This window comes from Microcebus murinus, chromosome 13, assembly GCF_040939455.1.
Source record: "Microcebus murinus isolate Inina chromosome 13, M.murinus_Inina_mat1.0, whole genome shotgun sequence".
Lineage (NCBI taxonomy): Eukaryota > Metazoa > Chordata > Mammalia > Primates > Cheirogaleidae > Microcebus > Microcebus murinus.
In genome coordinates, this window is record NC_134116.1 from 291,216 (window position 1) to 307,673 (window position 16,458).

Here is a 16,458-nt window from a genome sequence, read left to right on the forward strand (position 1 = left end):
TCTGTTTGCTCCTTTCTTTCTTCCACTTCGGGAAAGGCTTCCTTACTGGGTGTGGAAATCTCCTATGCCTTTCCTCGCCTATTCTGTCAGCTCTAAAATTCTCTTTCGGTTGCCACCCTCACAGATGGATTAGGAAACTCTTTGCGGTGCACTCATTAGTGAAATGACCTCAATGACGCTGGAATCCAATATCTAATCGCCAATTTTTAGCGAGTCCACACGCCAGGGTGGTCGGGGTCCAATGCAGCCCCGGCCAGGCCCAGGCCCCTTGGACTGGGCCACAGGAGGACACAGAGGAGGGTCCCGGCCCCCACGGTAGGTAGAGGTGCGGGCAGTTCTCCAAGGGCTTGGGTGTTTTCCAGAGGGAGGAGATGGAGGGGACTGATTTCTTCAGCGCCCCACAAACCACGCCACCCCACCCCACCCATGGGACACATCCCGAGAGAGAGAGAGACGCCCCATACACTGGCTCCCCTCCCCCGTGCGCTGTGCCCCAGCCCTGGCCCGGGGGAATAGGCGGCCGCCGGGCCACAGGGTGGGGGGCGCAGCTGAAAGGGGTTGTGGGGGAGGGCCGCCCCTGGCTGGGGTCAAAGGGCGAGCGCCCCGCCCCTCCCGCCCGTGCGCAGTCAGCGGCCCCGGCGCGCTGGGGGTGGGGGGCGGGGAGGTGAAGGAGGCCAGGCGAGGAGAGGAGGGGGGCTGGAAGGGCTCCACCTTGGCGGGTCCAGCCGTGGAGGCGCATCTTGTGTGAGTGTGAGTGAGTGAGTGCGTGTGAGTGTGAGTGTGTGTGTATACAGAGACAGCCCCCAACCCCGGCCCGCCGCTCCCTGCCCGCCCCGCCTGTCACCCCCGTCCCTCGGAGCCCGCGGGACGCGGCCGGCGAACTCAACAGGCCCGACCCGGCGCGGGGCCTGGGGCGGGAGGAGGCGGCGGGGAAGCGCAGAGAGGCTCGGCTTCTTGAGCGGGGCAGGGGCGCCCTCCGCCATCCACGGCCACACCACCCCGAACGCGCCCGATCCCGTCTGGTCTCGGAAGCTAAGCAGGGTCGGGCCTGGTTAGAACTTGGATGGGAGACCGCCCGGGAATACCGGGTGCCGTAGGCTTCTTTTTTTTTTTTTTTTGCCTCTGGTTCTGTCGCGTTTCTGGGAGTGCGGGGGCGGCCCGGGGTGGGGGTGACCCCCACCCTCAGCGCCCGCCGGCCGCGGTGCCTGGCGCCCCAGCCCGCACCGTGGGGCCTCCTCTTGTCCCGAGCCGTGACACCGCCGCCACGCGGCAGCATGCGTGGCTTCTGGACTGTCAGGTCTCAGACCAAAGGTCTGCTCTGTGGGAGCCGACACGCTGGAGGAAACCTTGAGAGTCTGAGAGGGGAGGGAGTTCCAGAAGAAGGCCAGGATGTCATTTTGAGGGAGTATGTGACCAGAACTCCTCCCGTTGCTTTTGGGGTTCTATGGGCTACACGTAGGAATCTTTGGTGGTGGCACCTGATGTTCGGGGATCCGGAGTCACACCCAGACCTGCTCCACAGGCCTCCTTTTACTTTTCTCTTCGGATTCATTTTTTTTTTTTTTTTTTTTTTTTGAGACAGAGTCTCGGTTTGTTGCCCAGGCTAGAGTGAGTGCCGTGGCGTCAGCCTAGCTCACAGCAACTTCAAACTCCTGGGCTCGAGTGATCCTTCTGCCTCAGCCTCCCGGGTAGCTGGGACTGCAGGCATGCGCCACCATGCCCCGCTAATTTTTTATATATATATCAGTTGGCCAATTAATTTCTTTCTATTTATAGTAGAGACGGGGTCTCGCTCTTGCTCAGGCTGGTTTTGAACTCCTGACCTTGAGCAATCCGCCCGCCTCGGCCTCCCAAGAGCTAGGATTACAGGCGTGAGCCACAGCGCCCGGCCGGATTCATTATTTTTAAAAAGTGTCTCTTATCTCTATTATTGCATTTACTTTTCTCTCTCTTTTCAAGCAGATGATGGGAGTCCAAGTATTAAGGTGACATGTGTTGCCCGTGCCCCCCTCCCCCCCCCCCCGTGTTCTTATTCATTTACCCCTCATGTTGTTCCAGCATATTGTGGGGGCACCAATGTTAAGGACGGGTGCGTTGCCCTCTCCCAGCCTCCCCCCTCGGGTCAGAGCTTCAAGTGCGCCCATCCCCCAGTCGGTGCGTACCCACCCCATTCCTAATGGATGTGTATGCCCATCCCCTCCCCCCACCCGCCCGACACCCACCCGAAGAAGGTGATTCCTCTGTGTCCACTTAGGTGTCCATCGGTTCGTACCCATTTGCTGGTGAGCGCGAGCACGTGGTGCTCGTGTGTCCATTCTTGGGATACTTGGCTTACTGGAACGGGTTCCAGCTCTGGCCAGGAGAACCACGAGAGGTGCCCCCTCACCGCTGCTCCTCATAGCCGAATAGCACTCCGTGGTGTCCACGCGCCACATTTTATTTACCCACTCGTGGGTCGATGGGCACTCGGGTGGCTTCCAGGTCTTTGCGATTGTGACTTGTGCCCTGACACTAACCCTAACCCTTACCCAGCCCGTCTCCTCCACGGCCCCTGCCTGACTGACTCCTTCCCGCCCGGCCTATCACCTGTCACCGTCCTCTGCCCCTGCCTGACACGCTCCTCCCCGCCCGGGCCGTCACCGTCCTCGGCCCCTGCCTGACGGGGCTCCTCCGTCGCCTGGGCCTTCCAAGGGCTTGGTGTGGACGCTGGTTCCAGGACGCCCTCCCAGGAACCCGGTAGCAGGGCGGCCGCAGCGTCTCGCGCAACCCAACCGTCCGCCGGCTGGCCGCCGTGGCTAAGTGGCCTGCGGGGGACGTGCTCCCGCTGTGCCGTGGGGGCCCAGCCTGGTGTCTTCTCTGAGGCCCCGCGGCTGCCGCTCCCCGCAAGGGGAGAGCCGCGGAGGTGGGGACCGCCTCCTCATGGGGACGTACACCCAGCTCTCCACGTCGGATTCCGGGGCTCTCTGTCCTGCCAGAAGGCCCAGCTGGCCTGCGGGTCCTCAGAGTGGCAAAAACATCCGAAAACTGAGATTGAGGGTCCGGTGGGTGTCTGCACTTTTGTGCTGGGCACCCCAGGGAGGCCCGGGGGCTGGCTGGACAACGCGGTCTGCTGGGCTGGGGGGGGGGTTTGGAGGAGCAACTGATGCCCTTTGCACTTTGGGTAGCAAGTGTCTGAGGTGTCTCTGGGCCCTGTGCCATGTGGGGGCGGGGGCGGAGGCGGGGTGGGAGGAGGAGGAGGAGGAGGAGGAGGAGGTGGGAAGGGCCGTGGCCTGCAGTCGTGTTCCCCGGGGTGGCACAGCATGTGGCTTCTTCCACAGGCTGCTTGGCCTGGGCTCCCTGCACCTGGGCCTTTGGAGGACTGGCCCTGTGCTTGCCAACACTTCCTGCAGGGACCCAGAGCTGGGAGGTTGCATCTCTCAGCCCTGGGTCGGGCAGAGCCCCAGCGGGCCATGCCCACAACCTCTCTCAGCAGGGGTCCCCCAGAAGGCTCCTTTGGGACCAGGATTCTCTTGCGGGTGACTCTTTAAGGTCTGGCCCCTGGATGGAGGGGCACCAGGAGTAGAGGAGCAGGAAGGGGAAGGGGGTGGCCATGCGAGGGGACACTTTCAGGCCAAGTCCCAGCTTCAGTCTGATCCTCCTGGGAACCCCGGGGTGGACATCACACCTCCTGGTTGCCCCGCTCTGAGACAAGGAGCCGGGCTTCGCATTGCCACAGCAGCCAGTCGTGGGCTGAGGACACCTGGGGCGTTGGGAACTCCCTGGCTTCTCCTTGGTTTAACATCTGGAGCTGCTTGTGAATCGTGCCGCCACACACACCCGAGTGCAGGTGTCTTCTGCACAGACTGCGGGCCTCGCTCTTCTGAATGCCGCTAGCTCGCGACCCACCCACGGGTGAACCTGGTCAGGGTACTTTCTCTCAGGGGCAGACTCTGATCCGGGCGGGCTACCGGTGTCTCTGTTTGCTCCTTTCTTTCTTCCACTTCGGGAAAGGCTTCCTTACTGGGTGTGGAAATCTCCTATGCCTTTCCTCGCCTATTCTGTCAGCTCTAAAATTCTCTTTCGGTTGCCACCCTCACAGATGGATTAGGAAACTCTTTGCGGTGCACTCATTAGTGAAATGACCTCAATGACGCTGGAATCCAATATCTAATCGCCAATTTTTAGCGAGTCCACACGCCAGGGTGGTCGGGGTCCAATGCAGCCCCGGCCAGGCCCAGGCCCCTTGGACTGGGCCACAGGAGGACACAGAGGAGGGTCCCGGCCCCCACGGTAGGTAGAGGTGCGGGCAGTTCTCCAAGGGCTTGGGTGTTTTCCAGAGGGAGGAGATGGAGGGGACTGATTTCTTCAGCGCCCCACAAACCACGCCACCCCACCCCACCCATGGGACACATCCCGAGAGAGAGAGAGACGCCCCATACACTGGCTCCCCTCCCCCGTGCGCTGTGCCCCAGCCCTGGCCCGGGGGAATAGGCGGCCGCCGGGCCACAGGGTGGGGGGCGCAGCTGAAAGGGGTTGTGGGGGAGGGCCGCCCCTGGCTGGGGTCAAAGGGCGAGCGCCCCGCCCCTCCCGCCCGTGCGCAGTCAGCGGCCCCGGCGCGCTGGGGGTGGGGGGCGGGGAGGTGAAGGAGGCCAGGCGAGGAGAGGAGGGGGGCTGGAAGGGCTCCACCTTGGCGGGTCCAGCCGTGGAGGCGCATCTTGTGTGAGTGTGAGTGAGTGAGTGCGTGTGAGTGTGAGTGTGTGTGTATACAGAGACAGCCCCCAACCCCGGCCCGCCGCTCCCTGCCCGCCCCGCCTGTCACCCCCGTCCCTCGGAGCCCGCGGGACGCGGCCGGCGAACTCAACAGGCCCGACCCGGCGCGGGGCCTGGGGCGGGAGGAGGCGGCGGGGAAGCGCAGAGAGGCTCGGCTTCTTGAGCGGGGCAGGGGCGCCCTCCGCCATCCACGGCCACACCACCCCGAACGCGCCCGATCCCGTCTGGTCTCGGAAGCTAAGCAGGGTCGGGCCTGGTTAGAACTTGGATGGGAGACCGCCCGGGAATACCGGGTGCCGTAGGCTTCTTTTTTTTTTTTTTTTGCCTCTGGTTCTGTCGCGTTTCTGGGAGTGCGGGGGCGGCCCGGGGTGGGGGTGACCCCCACCCTCAGCGCCCGCCGGCCGCGGTGCCTGGCGCCCCAGCCCGCACCGTGGGGCCTCCTCTTGTCCCGAGCCGTGACACCGCCGCCACGCGGCAGCATGCGTGGCTTCTGGACTGTCAGGTCTCAGACCAAAGGTCTGCTCTGTGGGAGCCGACACGCTGGAGGAAACCTTGAGAGTCTGAGAGGGGAGGGAGTTCCAGAAGAAGGCCAGGATGTCATTTTGAGGGAGTATGTGACCAGAACTCCTCCCGTTGCTTTTGGGGTTCTATGGGCTACACGTAGGAATCTTTGGTGGTGGCACCTGATGTTCGGGGATCCGGAGTCACACCCAGACCTGCTCCACAGGCCTCCTTTTACTTTTCTCTTCGGATTCATTTTTTTTTTTTTTTTTTTTTTTTTGAGACAGAGTCTCGGTTTGTTGCCCAGGCTAGAGTGAGTGCCGTGGCGTCAGCCTAGCTCACAGCAACTTCAAACTCCTGGGCTCGAGTGATCCTTCTGCCTCAGCCTCCCGGGTAGCTGGGACTGCAGGCATGCGCCACCATGCCCCGCTAATTTTTTATATATATATCAGTTGGCCAATTAATTTCTTTCTATTTATAGTAGAGACGGGGTCTCGCTCTTGCTCAGGCTGGTTTTGAACTCCTGACCTTGAGCAATCCGCCCGCCTCGGCCTCCCAAGAGCTAGGATTACAGGCGTGAGCCACAGCGCCCGGCCGGATTCATTATTTTTAAAAAGTGTCTCTTATCTCTATTATTGCATTTACTTTTCTCTCTCTTTTCAAGCAGATGATGGGAGTCCAAGTATTAAGGTGACATGTGTTGCCCGTGCCCCCCTCCCCCCCCCCCCGTGTTCTTATTCATTTACCCCTCATGTTGTTCCAGCATATTGTGGGGGCACCAATGTTAAGGACGGGTGCGTTGCCCTCTCCCAGCCTCCCCCCTCGGGTCAGAGCTTCAAGTGCGCCCATCCCCCAGTCGGTGCGTACCCACCCCATTCCTAATGGATGTGTATGCCCATCCCCTCCCCCCACCCGCCCGACACCCACCCGAAGAAGGTGATTCCTCTGTGTCCACTTAGGTGTCCATCGGTTCGTACCCATTTGCTGGTGAGCGCGAGCACGTGGTGCTCGTGTGTCCATTCTTGGGATACTTGGCTTACTGGAACGGGTTCCAGCTCTGGCCAGGAGAACCACGAGAGGTGCCCCCTCACCGCTGCTCCTCATAGCCGAATAGCACTCCGTGGTGTCCACGCGCCACATTTTATTTACCCACTCGTGGGTCGATGGGCACTCGGGTGGCTTCCAGGTCTTTGCGATTGTGACTTGTGCCCTGACACTAACCCTAACCCTTACCCAGCCCGTCTCCTCCACGGCCCCTGCCTGACTGACTCCTTCCCGCCCGGCCTATCACCTGTCACCGTCCTCTGCCCCTGCCTGACACGCTCCTCCCCGCCCGGGCCGTCACCGTCCTCGGCCCCTGCCTGACGGGGCTCCTCCGTCGCCTGGGCCTTCCAAGGGCTTGGTGTGGACGCTGGTTCCAGAACGCCCTCCCAGGAACCCGGTAGCAGGGCGGCCGCAGCGTCTCGCGCAACCCAACCGTCCGCCGGCTGGCCGCCGTGGCTAAGTGGCCTGCGGGGGACGTGCTCCCGCTGTGCCGTGGGGGCCCAGCCTGGTGTCTTCTCTGAGGCCCCGCGGCTGCCGCTCCCCGCAAGGGGAGAGCCGCGGAGGTGGGGACCGCCTCCTCATGGGGACGTACACCCAGCTCTCCACGTCGGATTCCGGGGCTCTCTGTCCTGCCAGAAGGCCCAGCTGGCCTGCGGGTCCTCAGAGTGGCAAAAACATCCGAAAACTGAGATTGAGGGTCCGGTGGGTGTCTGCACTTTTGTGCTGGGCACCCCAGGGAGGCCCGGGGGCTGGCTGGACAACGCGGTCTGCTGGGCTGGGGGGGGGGTTTGGAGGAGCAACTGATGCCCTTTGCACTTTGGGTAGCAAGTGTCTGAGGTGTCTCTGGGCCCTGTGCCATGTGGGGGCGGGGGCGGAGGCGGGGTGGGAGGAGGAGGAGGAGGAGGAGGAGGAGGAGGAGGAGGTGGGAAGGGCCGTGGCCTGCAGTCGTGTTCCCCGGGGTGGCACAGCATGTGGCTTCTTCCACAGGCTGCTTGGCCTGGGCTCCCTGCACCTGGGCCTTTGGAGGACTGGCCCTGTGCTTGCCAACACTTCCTGCAGGGACCCAGAGCTGGGAGGTTGCATCTCTCAGCCCTGGGTCGGGCAGAGCCCCAGGGGGCCATGCCCACAACCTCTCTCAGCAGGGGTCCCCCAGAAGGCTCCTTTGGGACCAGGATTCTCTTGCGGGTGACTCTTTAAGGTCTGGCCCCTGGATGGAGGGGCACCAGGAGTAGAGGAGCAGGAAGGGGAAGGGGGTGGCCATGCGAGGGGACACTTTCAGGCCAAGTCCCAGCTTCAGTCTGATCCTCCTGGGAACCCCGGGGTGGACATCACACCTCCTGGTTGCCCCGCTCTGAGACAAGGAGCCGGGCTTCGCATTGCCACAGCAGCCAGTCGTGGGCTGAGGACACCTGGGGCGTTGGGAACTCCCTGGCTTCTCCTTGGTTTAACATCTGGAGCTGCTTGTGAATCGTGCCGCCACACACACCCGAGTGCAGGTGTCTTCTGCACAGACTGCGGGCCTCGCTCTTCTGAATGCCGCTAGCTCGCGACCCACCCACGGGTGAACCTGGTCAGGGTACTTTCTCTCAGGGGCAGACTCTGATCCGGGCGGGCTACCGGTGTCTCTGTTTGCTCCTTTCTTTCTTCCACTTCGGGAAAGGCTTCCTTACTGGGTGTGGAAATCTCCTATGCCTTTCCTCGCCTATTCTGTCAGCTCTAAAATTCTCTTTCGGTTGCCACCCTCACAGATGGATTAGGAAACTCTTTGCGGTGCACTCATTAGTGAAATGACCTCAATGACGCTGGAATCCAATATCTAATCGCCAATTTTTAGCGAGTCCACACGCCAGGGTGGTCGGGGTCCAATGCAGCCCCGGCCAGGCCCAGGCCCCTTGGACTGGGCCACAGGAGGACACAGAGGAGGGTCCCGGCCCCCACGGTAGGTAGAGGTGCGGGCAGTTCTCCAAGGGCTTGGGTGTTTTCCAGAGGGAGGAGATGGAGGGGACTGATTTCTTCAGCGCCCCACAAACCACGCCACCCCACCCCACCCTTGGGACACATCCCGAGAGAGAGAGAGACGCCCCATACACTGGCTCCCCTCCCCCGTGCGCTGTGCCCCAGCCCTGGCCCGGGGGAATAGGCGGCCGCCGGGCCACAGGGTGGGGGGCGCAGCTGAAAGGGGTTGTGGGGGAGGGCCGCCCCTGGCTGGGGTCAAAGGGCGAGCGCCCCGCCCCTCCCGCCCGTGCGCAGTCAGCGGCCCCGGCGCGCTGGGGGTGGGGGGCGGGGAGGTGAAGGAGGCCAGGCGAGGAGAGGAGGGGGGCTGGAAGGGCTCCACCTTGGCGGGTCCAGCCGTGGAGGCGCATCTTGTGTGAGTGTGAGTGAGTGAGTGCGTGTGAGTGTGAGTGTGTGTGTATACAGAGACAGCCCCCAACCCCGGCCCGCCGCTCCCTGCCCGCCCCGCCTGTCACCCCCGTCCCTCGGAGCCCGCGGGACGCGGCCGGCGAACTCAACAGGCCCGACCCGGCGCGGGGCCTGGGGCGGGAGGAGGCGGCGGGGAAGCGCAGAGAGGCTCGGCTTCTTGAGCGGGGCAGGGGCGCCCTCCGCCGTCCACGGCCACACCACCCCGAACGCGCCCGATCCCGTCTGGTCTCGGAAGCTAAGCAGGGTCGGGCCTGGTTAGAACTTGGATGGGAGACCGCCCGGGAATACCGGGTGCCGTAGGCTTCTTCTTTTTTTTTTTTTTTTGCCTCTGGTTCTGTCGCGTTTCTGGGAGTGCGGGGGCGGCCCGGGGTGGGGGTGACCCCCACCCTCAGCGCCCGCCGGCCGCGGTGCCTGGCGCCCCAGCCCGCACCGTGGGGCCTCCTCTTGTCCCGAGCCGTGACACCGCCGCCACGCGGCAGCATGCGTGGCTTCTGGACTGTCAGGTCTCAGACCAAAGGTCTGCTCTGTTGGAGCCGACACGCTGGAGGAAACCTTGAGAGTCTGAGAGGGGAGGGAGTTCCAGAAGAAGGCCAGGATGTCATTTTGAGGGAGTATGTGACCAGAACTCCTCCCGTTGCTTTTGGGGTTCTATGGGCTACACGTAGGAATCTTTGGTGGTGGCACCTGATGTTCGGGGATCCGGAGTCACACCCAGACCTGCTCCACAGGCCTCCTTTTACTTTTCTCTTCGGATTCATTTTTTTTTTTTTTTTTTTTTTTGAGACAGAGTCTCGGTTTGTTGCCCAGGCTAGAGTGAGTGCCGTGGCGTCAGCCTAGCTCACAGCAACTTCAAACTCCTGGGCTCGAGTGATCCTTCTGCCTCAGCCTCCCGGGTAGCTGGGACTGCAGGCATGCGCCACCATGCCCCGCTAATTTTTTATATATATATCAGTTGGCCAATTAATTTCTTTCTATTTATAGTAGAGACGGGGTCTCGCTCTTGCTCAGGCTGGTTTTGAACTCCTGACCTTGAGCAATCCGCCCGCCTCGGCCTCCCAAGAGCTAGGATTACAGGCGTGAGCCACAGCGCCCGGCCGGATTCATTATTTTTAAAAAGTGTCTCTTATCTCTATTATTGCATTTACTTTTCTCTCTCTTTTCAAGCAGATGATGGGAGTCCAAGTATTAAGGTGACATGTGTTGCCCGTGCCCCCCTCCCCCCCCCGTGTTCTTATTCATTTACCCCTCATGTTGTTCCAGCATATTGTGGGGGCACCAATGTTAAGGACGGGTGCGTTGCCCTCTCCCAGCCTCCCCCCTCGGGTCAGAGCTTCAAGTGCGCCCATCCCCCAGTCGGTGCGTACCCACCCCATTCCTAATGGATGTGTATGCCCATCCCCTCCCCCCACCCGCCCGACACCCACCCGAAGAAGGTGATTCCTCTGTGTCCACTTAGGTGTCCATCGGTTCGTACCCATTTGCTGGTGAGCGCGAGCACGTGGTGCTCGTGTGTCCATTCTTGGGATACTTGGCTTACTGGAACGGGTTCCAGCTCTGGCCAGGAGAACCACGAGAGGTGCCCCCTCACCGCTGCTCCTCATAGCCGAATAGCACTCCGTGGTGTCCACGCGCCACATTTTATTTACCCACTCGTGGGTCGATGGGCACTCGGGTGGCTTCCAGGTCTTTGCGATTGTGACTTGTGCCCTGACACTAACCCTAACCCTTACCCAGCCCGTCTCCTCCACGGCCCCTGCCTGACTGACTCCTTCCCGCCCGGCCTATCACCTGTCACCGTCCTCTGCCCCTGCCTGACACGCTCCTCCCCGCCCGGGCCGTCACCGTCCTCGGCCCCTGCCTGACGGGGCTCCTCCGTCGCCTGGGCCTTCCAAGGGCTTGGTGTGGACGCTGGTTCCAGGACGCCCTCCCAGGAACCCGGTAGCAGGGCGGCCGCAGCGTCTCGCGCAACCCAACCGTCCGCCGGCTGGCCGCCGTGGCTAAGTGGCCTGCGGGGGACGTGCTCCCGCTGTGCCGTGGGGGCCCAGCCTGGTGTCTTCTCTGAGGCCCCGCGGCTGCCGCTCCCCGCAAGGGGAGAGCCGTGGAGGTGGGGACCGCCTCCTCATGGGGACGTACACCCAGCTCTCCAAGTCGGATTCCGGGGCTCTCTGTCCTGCCAGAAGGCCCAGCTGGCCTGCGGGTCCTCAGAGTGGCAAAAACATCCGAAAACTGAGATTGAGGGTCCGGTGGGTGTCTGCACTTTTGTGCTGGGCACCCCAGGGAGGCCCGGGGGCTGGCTGGACAACGCGGTCTGCTGGGCTGGGGGGGGGGTTTGGAGGAGCAACTGATGCCCTTTGCACTTTGGGTAGCAAGTGTCTGAGGTGTCTCTGGGCCCTGTGCCATGTGGGGGCGGGGGCGGAGGCGGGGTGGGAGGAGGAGGAGGAGGAGGAGGAGGAGGAGGAGGAGGAGGTGGGAAGGGCCGTGGCCTGCAGTCGTGTTCCCCGGGGTGGCACAGCATGTGGCTTCTTCCACAGGCTGCTTGGCCTGGGCTCCCTGCACCTGGGCCTTTGGAGGACTGGCCCTGTGCTTGCCAACACTTCCTGCAGGGACCCAGAGCTGGGAGGTTGCATCTCTCAGCCCTGGGTCGGGCAGAGCCCCAGCGGGCCATGCCCACAACCTCTCTCAGCAGGGGTCCCCCAGAAGGCTCCTTTGGGACCAGGATTCTCTTGCGGGTGACTCTTTAAGGTCTGGCCCCTGGATGGAGGGGCACCAGGAGTAGAGGAGCAGGAAGGGGAAGGGGGTGGCCATGCGAGGGGACACTTTCAGGCCAAGTCCCAGCTTCAGTCTGATCCTCCTGGGAACCCCGGGGTGGACATCACACCTCCTGGTTGCCCCGCTCTGAGACAAGGAGCCGGGCTTCGCATTGCCACAGCAGCCAGTCGTGGGCTGAGGACACCTGGGGCGTTGGGAACTCCCTGGCTTCTCCTTGGTTTAACATCTGGAGCTGCTTGTGAATCGTGCCGCCACACACACCCGAGTGCAGGTGTCTTCTGCACAGACTGCGGGCCTCGCTCTTCTGAATGCCGCTAGCTCGCGACCCACCCACGGGTGAACCTGGTCAGGGTACTTTCTCTCAGGGGCAGACTCTGATCCGGGCGGGCTACCGGTGTCTCTGTTTGCTCCTTTCTTTCTTCCACTTCGGGAAAGGCTTCCTTACTGGGTGTGGAAATCTCCTATGCCTTTCCTCGCCTATTCTGTCAGCTCTAAAATTCTCTTTCGGTTGCCACCCTCACAGATGGATTAGGAAACTCTTTGCGGTGCACTCATTAGTGAAATGACCTCAATGACGCTGGAATCCAATATCTAATCGCCAATTTTTAGCGAGTCCACACGCCAGGGTGGTCGGGATCCAATGCAGCCCCGGCCAGGCCCAGGCCCCTTGGACTGGGCCACAGGAGGACACAGAGGAGGGTCCCGGCCCCCACGGTAGGTAGAGGTGCGGGCAGTTCTCCAAGGGCTTGGGTGTTTTCCAGAGGGAGGAGATGGAGGGGACTGATTTCTTCAGCGCCCCACAAACCACGCCACCCCACCCCACCCTTGGGACACATCCCGAGAGAGAGAGAGACGCCCCATACACTGGCTCCCCTCCCCCGTGCGCTGTGCCCCAGCCCTGGCCGGGGGAATAGGCGGCCGCCGGGCCACAGGGTGGGGGGCGCAGCTGAAAGGGGTTGTGGGGGAGGGCCGCCCCTGGCTGGGGTCAAAGGGCGAGCGCCCCGCCCCTCCCGCCCGTGCGCAGTCAGCGGCCCCGGCGCGCTGGGGGTGGGGGGCGGGGAGGTGAAGGAGGCCAGGCGAGGAGAGGAGGGGGGCTGGAAGGGCTCCACCTTGGCGGGTCCAGCCGTGGAGGCGCATCTTGTGTGAGTGTGAGTGAGTGAGTGCGTGTGAGTGTGAGTGTGTGTGTATACAGAGACAGCCCCCAACCCCGGCCCGCCGCTCCCTGCCCGCCCCGCCTGTCACCCCCGTCCCTCGGAGCCCGCGGGACGCGGCCGGCGAACTCAACAGGCCCGACCCGGCGCGGGGCCTGGGGCGGGAGGAGGCGGCGGGGAAGCGCAGAGAGGCTCGGCTTCTTGAGCGGGGCAGGGGCGCCCTCCGCCGTCCACGGCCACACCACCCCGAACGCGCCCGATCCCGTCTGGTCTCGGAAGCTAAGCAGGGTCGGGCCTGGTTAGAACTTGGATGGGAGACCGCCCGGGAATACCGGGTGCCGTAGGCTTCTTCTTTTTTTTTTTTTTTGCCTCTGGTTCTGTCGCGTTTCTGGGAGTGCGGGGGCGGCCCGGGGTGGGGGTGACCCCCACCCTCAGCGCCCGCCGGCCGCGGTGCCTGGCGCCCCAGCCCGCACCGTGGGGCCTCCTCTTGTCCCGAGCCGTGACACCGCCGCCACGCGGCAGCATGCGTGGCTTCTGGACTGTCAGGTCTCAGACCAAAGGTCTGCTCTGTGGGAGCCGACACGCTGGAGGAAACCTTGAGAGTCTGAGAGGGGAGGGAGTTCCAGAAGAAGGCCAGGATGTCATTTTGAGGGAGTATGTGACCAGAACTCCTCCCGTTGCTTTTGGGGTTCTATGGGCTACACGTAGGAATCTTTGGTGGTGGCACCTGATGTTCGGGGATCCGGAGTCACACCCAGACCTGCTCCACAGGCCTCCTTTTACTTTTCTCTTCGGATTCATTTTTTTTTTTTTTTTTTTTTTTTGAGACAGAGTCTCGGTTTGTTGCCCAGGCTAGAGTGAGTGCCGTGGCGTCAGCCTAGCTCACAGCAACTTCAAACTCCTGGGCTCGAGTGATCCTTCTGCCTCAGCCTCCCGGGTAGCTGGGACTGCAGGCATGCGCCACCATGCCCCGCTAATTTTTTATATATATATCAGTTGGCCAATTAATTTCTTTCTATTTATAGTAGAGACGGGGTCTCGCTCTTGCTCAGGCTGGTTTTGAACTCCTGACCTTGAGCAATCCGCCCGCCTCGGCCTCCCAAGAGCTAGGATTACAGGCGTGAGCCACAGCGCCCGGCCGGATTCATTATTTTTAAAAAGTGTCTCTTATCTCTATTATTGCATTTACTTTTCTCTCTCTTTTCAAGCAGATGATGGGAGTCCAAGTATTAAGGTGACATGTGTTGCCCGTGCCCCCCTCCCCCCCCCCCCGTGTTCTTATTCATTTACCCCTCATGTTGTTCCAGCATATTGTGGGGGCACCAATGTTAAGGACGGGTGCGTTGCCCTCTCCCAGCCTCCCCCCTCGGGTCAGAGCTTCAAGTGCGCCCATCCCCCAGTCGGTGCGTACCCACCCCATTCCTAATGGATGTGTATGCCCATCCCCTCCCCCCACCCGCCCGACACCCACCCGAAGAAGGTGATTCCTCTGTGTCCACTTAGGTGTCCATCGGTTCGTACCCATTTGCTGGTGAGCGCGAGCACGTGGTGCTCGTGTGTCCATTCTTGGGATACTTGGCTTACTGGAACGGGTTCCAGCTCTGGCCAGGAGAACCACGAGAGGTGCCCCCTCACCGCTGCTCCTCATAGCCGAATAGCACTCCGTGGTGTCCACGCGCCACATTTTATTTACCCACTCGTGGGTCGATGGGCACTCGGGTGGCTTCCAGGTCTTTGCGATTGTGACTTGTGCCCTGACACTAACCCTAACCCTTACCCAGCCCGTCTCCTCCACGGCCCCTGCCTGACTGACTCCTTCCCGCCCGGCCTATCACCTGTCACCGTCCTCTGCCCCTGCCTGACACGCTCCTCCCCGCCCGGGCCGTCACCGTCCTCGGCCCCTGCCTGACGGGGCTCCTCCGTCGCCTGGGCCTTCCAAGGGCTTGGTGTGGACGCTGGTTCCAGAACGCCCTCCCAGGAACCCGGTAGCAGGGCGGCCGCAGCGTCTCGCGCAACCCAACCGTCCGCCGGCTGGCCGCCGTGGCTAAGTGGCCTGCGGGGGACGTGCTCCCGCTGTGCCGTGGGGGCCCAGCCTGGTGTCTTCTCTGAGGCCCCGCGGCTGCCGCTCCCCGCAAGGGGAGAGCCGCGGAGGTGGGGACCGCCTCCTCATGGGGACGTACACCCAGCTCTCCACGTCGGATTCCGGGGCTCTCTGTCCTGCCAGAAGGCCCAGCTGGCCTGCGGGTCCTCAGAGTGGCAAAAACATCCGAAAACTGAGATTGAGGGTCCGGTGGGTGTCTGCACTTTTGTGCTGGGCACCCCAGGGAGGCCCGGGGGCTGGCTGGACAACGCGGTCTGCTGGGCTGGGGGGGGGGTTTGGAGGAGCAACTGATGCCCTTTGCACTTTGGGTAGCAAGTGTCTGAGGTGTCTCTGGGCCCTGTGCCATGTGGGGGCGGGGGCGGAGGCGGGGTGGGAGGAGGAGGAGGAGGAGGAGGAGGAGGAGGAGGAGGTGGGAAGGGCCGTGGCCTGCAGTCGTGTTCCCCGGGGTGGCACAGCATGTGGCTTCTTCCACAGGCTGCTTGGCCTGGGCTCCCTGCACCTGGGCCTTTGGAGGACTGGCCCTGTGCTTGCCAACACTTCCTGCAGGGACCCAGAGCTGGGAGGTTGCATCTCTCAGCCCTGGGTCGGGCAGAGCCCCAGGGGGCCATGCCCACAACCTCTCTCAGCAGGGGTCCCCCAGAAGGCTCCTTTGGGACCAGGATTCTCTTGCGGGTGACTCTTTAAGGTCTGGCCCCTGGATGGAGGGGCACCAGGAGTAGAGGAGCAGGAAGGGGAAGGGGGTGGCCATGCGAGGGGACACTTTCAGGCCAAGTCCCAGCTTCAGTCTGATCCTCCTGGGAACCCCGGGGTGGACATCACACCTCCTGGTTGCCCCGCTCTGAGACAAGGAGCCGGGCTTCGCATTGCCACAGCAGCCAGTCGTGGGCTGAGGACACCTGGGGCGTTGGGAACTCCCTGGCTTCTCCTTGGTTTAACATCTGGAGCTGCTTGTGAATCGTGCCGCCACACACACCCGAGTGCAGGTGTCTTCTGCACAGACTGCGGGCCTCGCTCTTCTGAATGCCGCTAGCTCGCGACCCACCCACGGGTGAACCTGGTCAGGGTACTTTCTCTCAGGGGCAGACTCTGATCCGGGCGGGCTACCGGTGTCTCTGTTTGCTCCTTTCTTTCTTCCACTTCGGGAAAGGCTTCCTTACTGGGTGTGGAAATCTCCTATGCCTTTCCTCGCCTATTCTGTCAGCTCTAAAATTCTCTTTCGGTTGCCACCCTCACAGATGGATTAGGAAACTCTTTGCGGTGCACTCATTAGTGAAATGACCTCAATGACGCTGGAATCCAATATCTAATCGCCAATTTTTAGCGAGTCCACACGCCAGGGTGGTCGGGGTCCAATGCAGCCCCGGCCAGGCCCAGGCCCCTTGGACTGGGCCACAGGAGGACACAGAGGAGGGTCCCGGCCCCCACGGTAGGTAGAGGTGCGGGCAGTTCTCCAAGGGCTTGGGTGTTTTCCAGAGGGAGGAGATGGAGGGGACTGATTTCTTCAGCGCCCCACAAACCACGCCACCCCACCCCACCCTTGGGACACATCCCGAGAGAGAGAGAGACGCCCCATACACTGGCTCCCCTCCCCCGTGCGCTGTGCCCCAGCCCTGGCCCGGGGGAATAGGCGGCCGCCGGGCCACAGGGTGGGGGGCGCAGCTGAAAGGGGTTGTGGGGGAGGGCCGCCCCTGGCTGGGGTCAAAGGGCGAGCGCCCCGCCCCT

At 62.6% G+C, this 16,458-nt stretch overlaps 4 pseudogenes; all 4 read left to right on the forward strand.

Annotated features, from left to right (window-relative positions):
* Positions 1–981: 981 nt before the first annotated feature.
* On the forward strand, positions 982–1,100 carry LOC142875199 (uncharacterized; annotated as a pseudogene).
* Positions 1,101–4,935: 3,835 nt separating this feature from the next.
* Positions 4,936–5,054, forward strand: LOC142875200 (uncharacterized; annotated as a pseudogene).
* A 3,845-nt stretch (positions 5,055–8,899) lies between these two features.
* Positions 8,900–9,018, forward strand: LOC142875101 (uncharacterized; annotated as a pseudogene).
* A 3,845-nt stretch (positions 9,019–12,863) lies between these two features.
* Positions 12,864–12,982, forward strand: LOC142875103 (uncharacterized; annotated as a pseudogene).
* Positions 12,983–16,458: the final 3,476 nt, after the last annotated feature.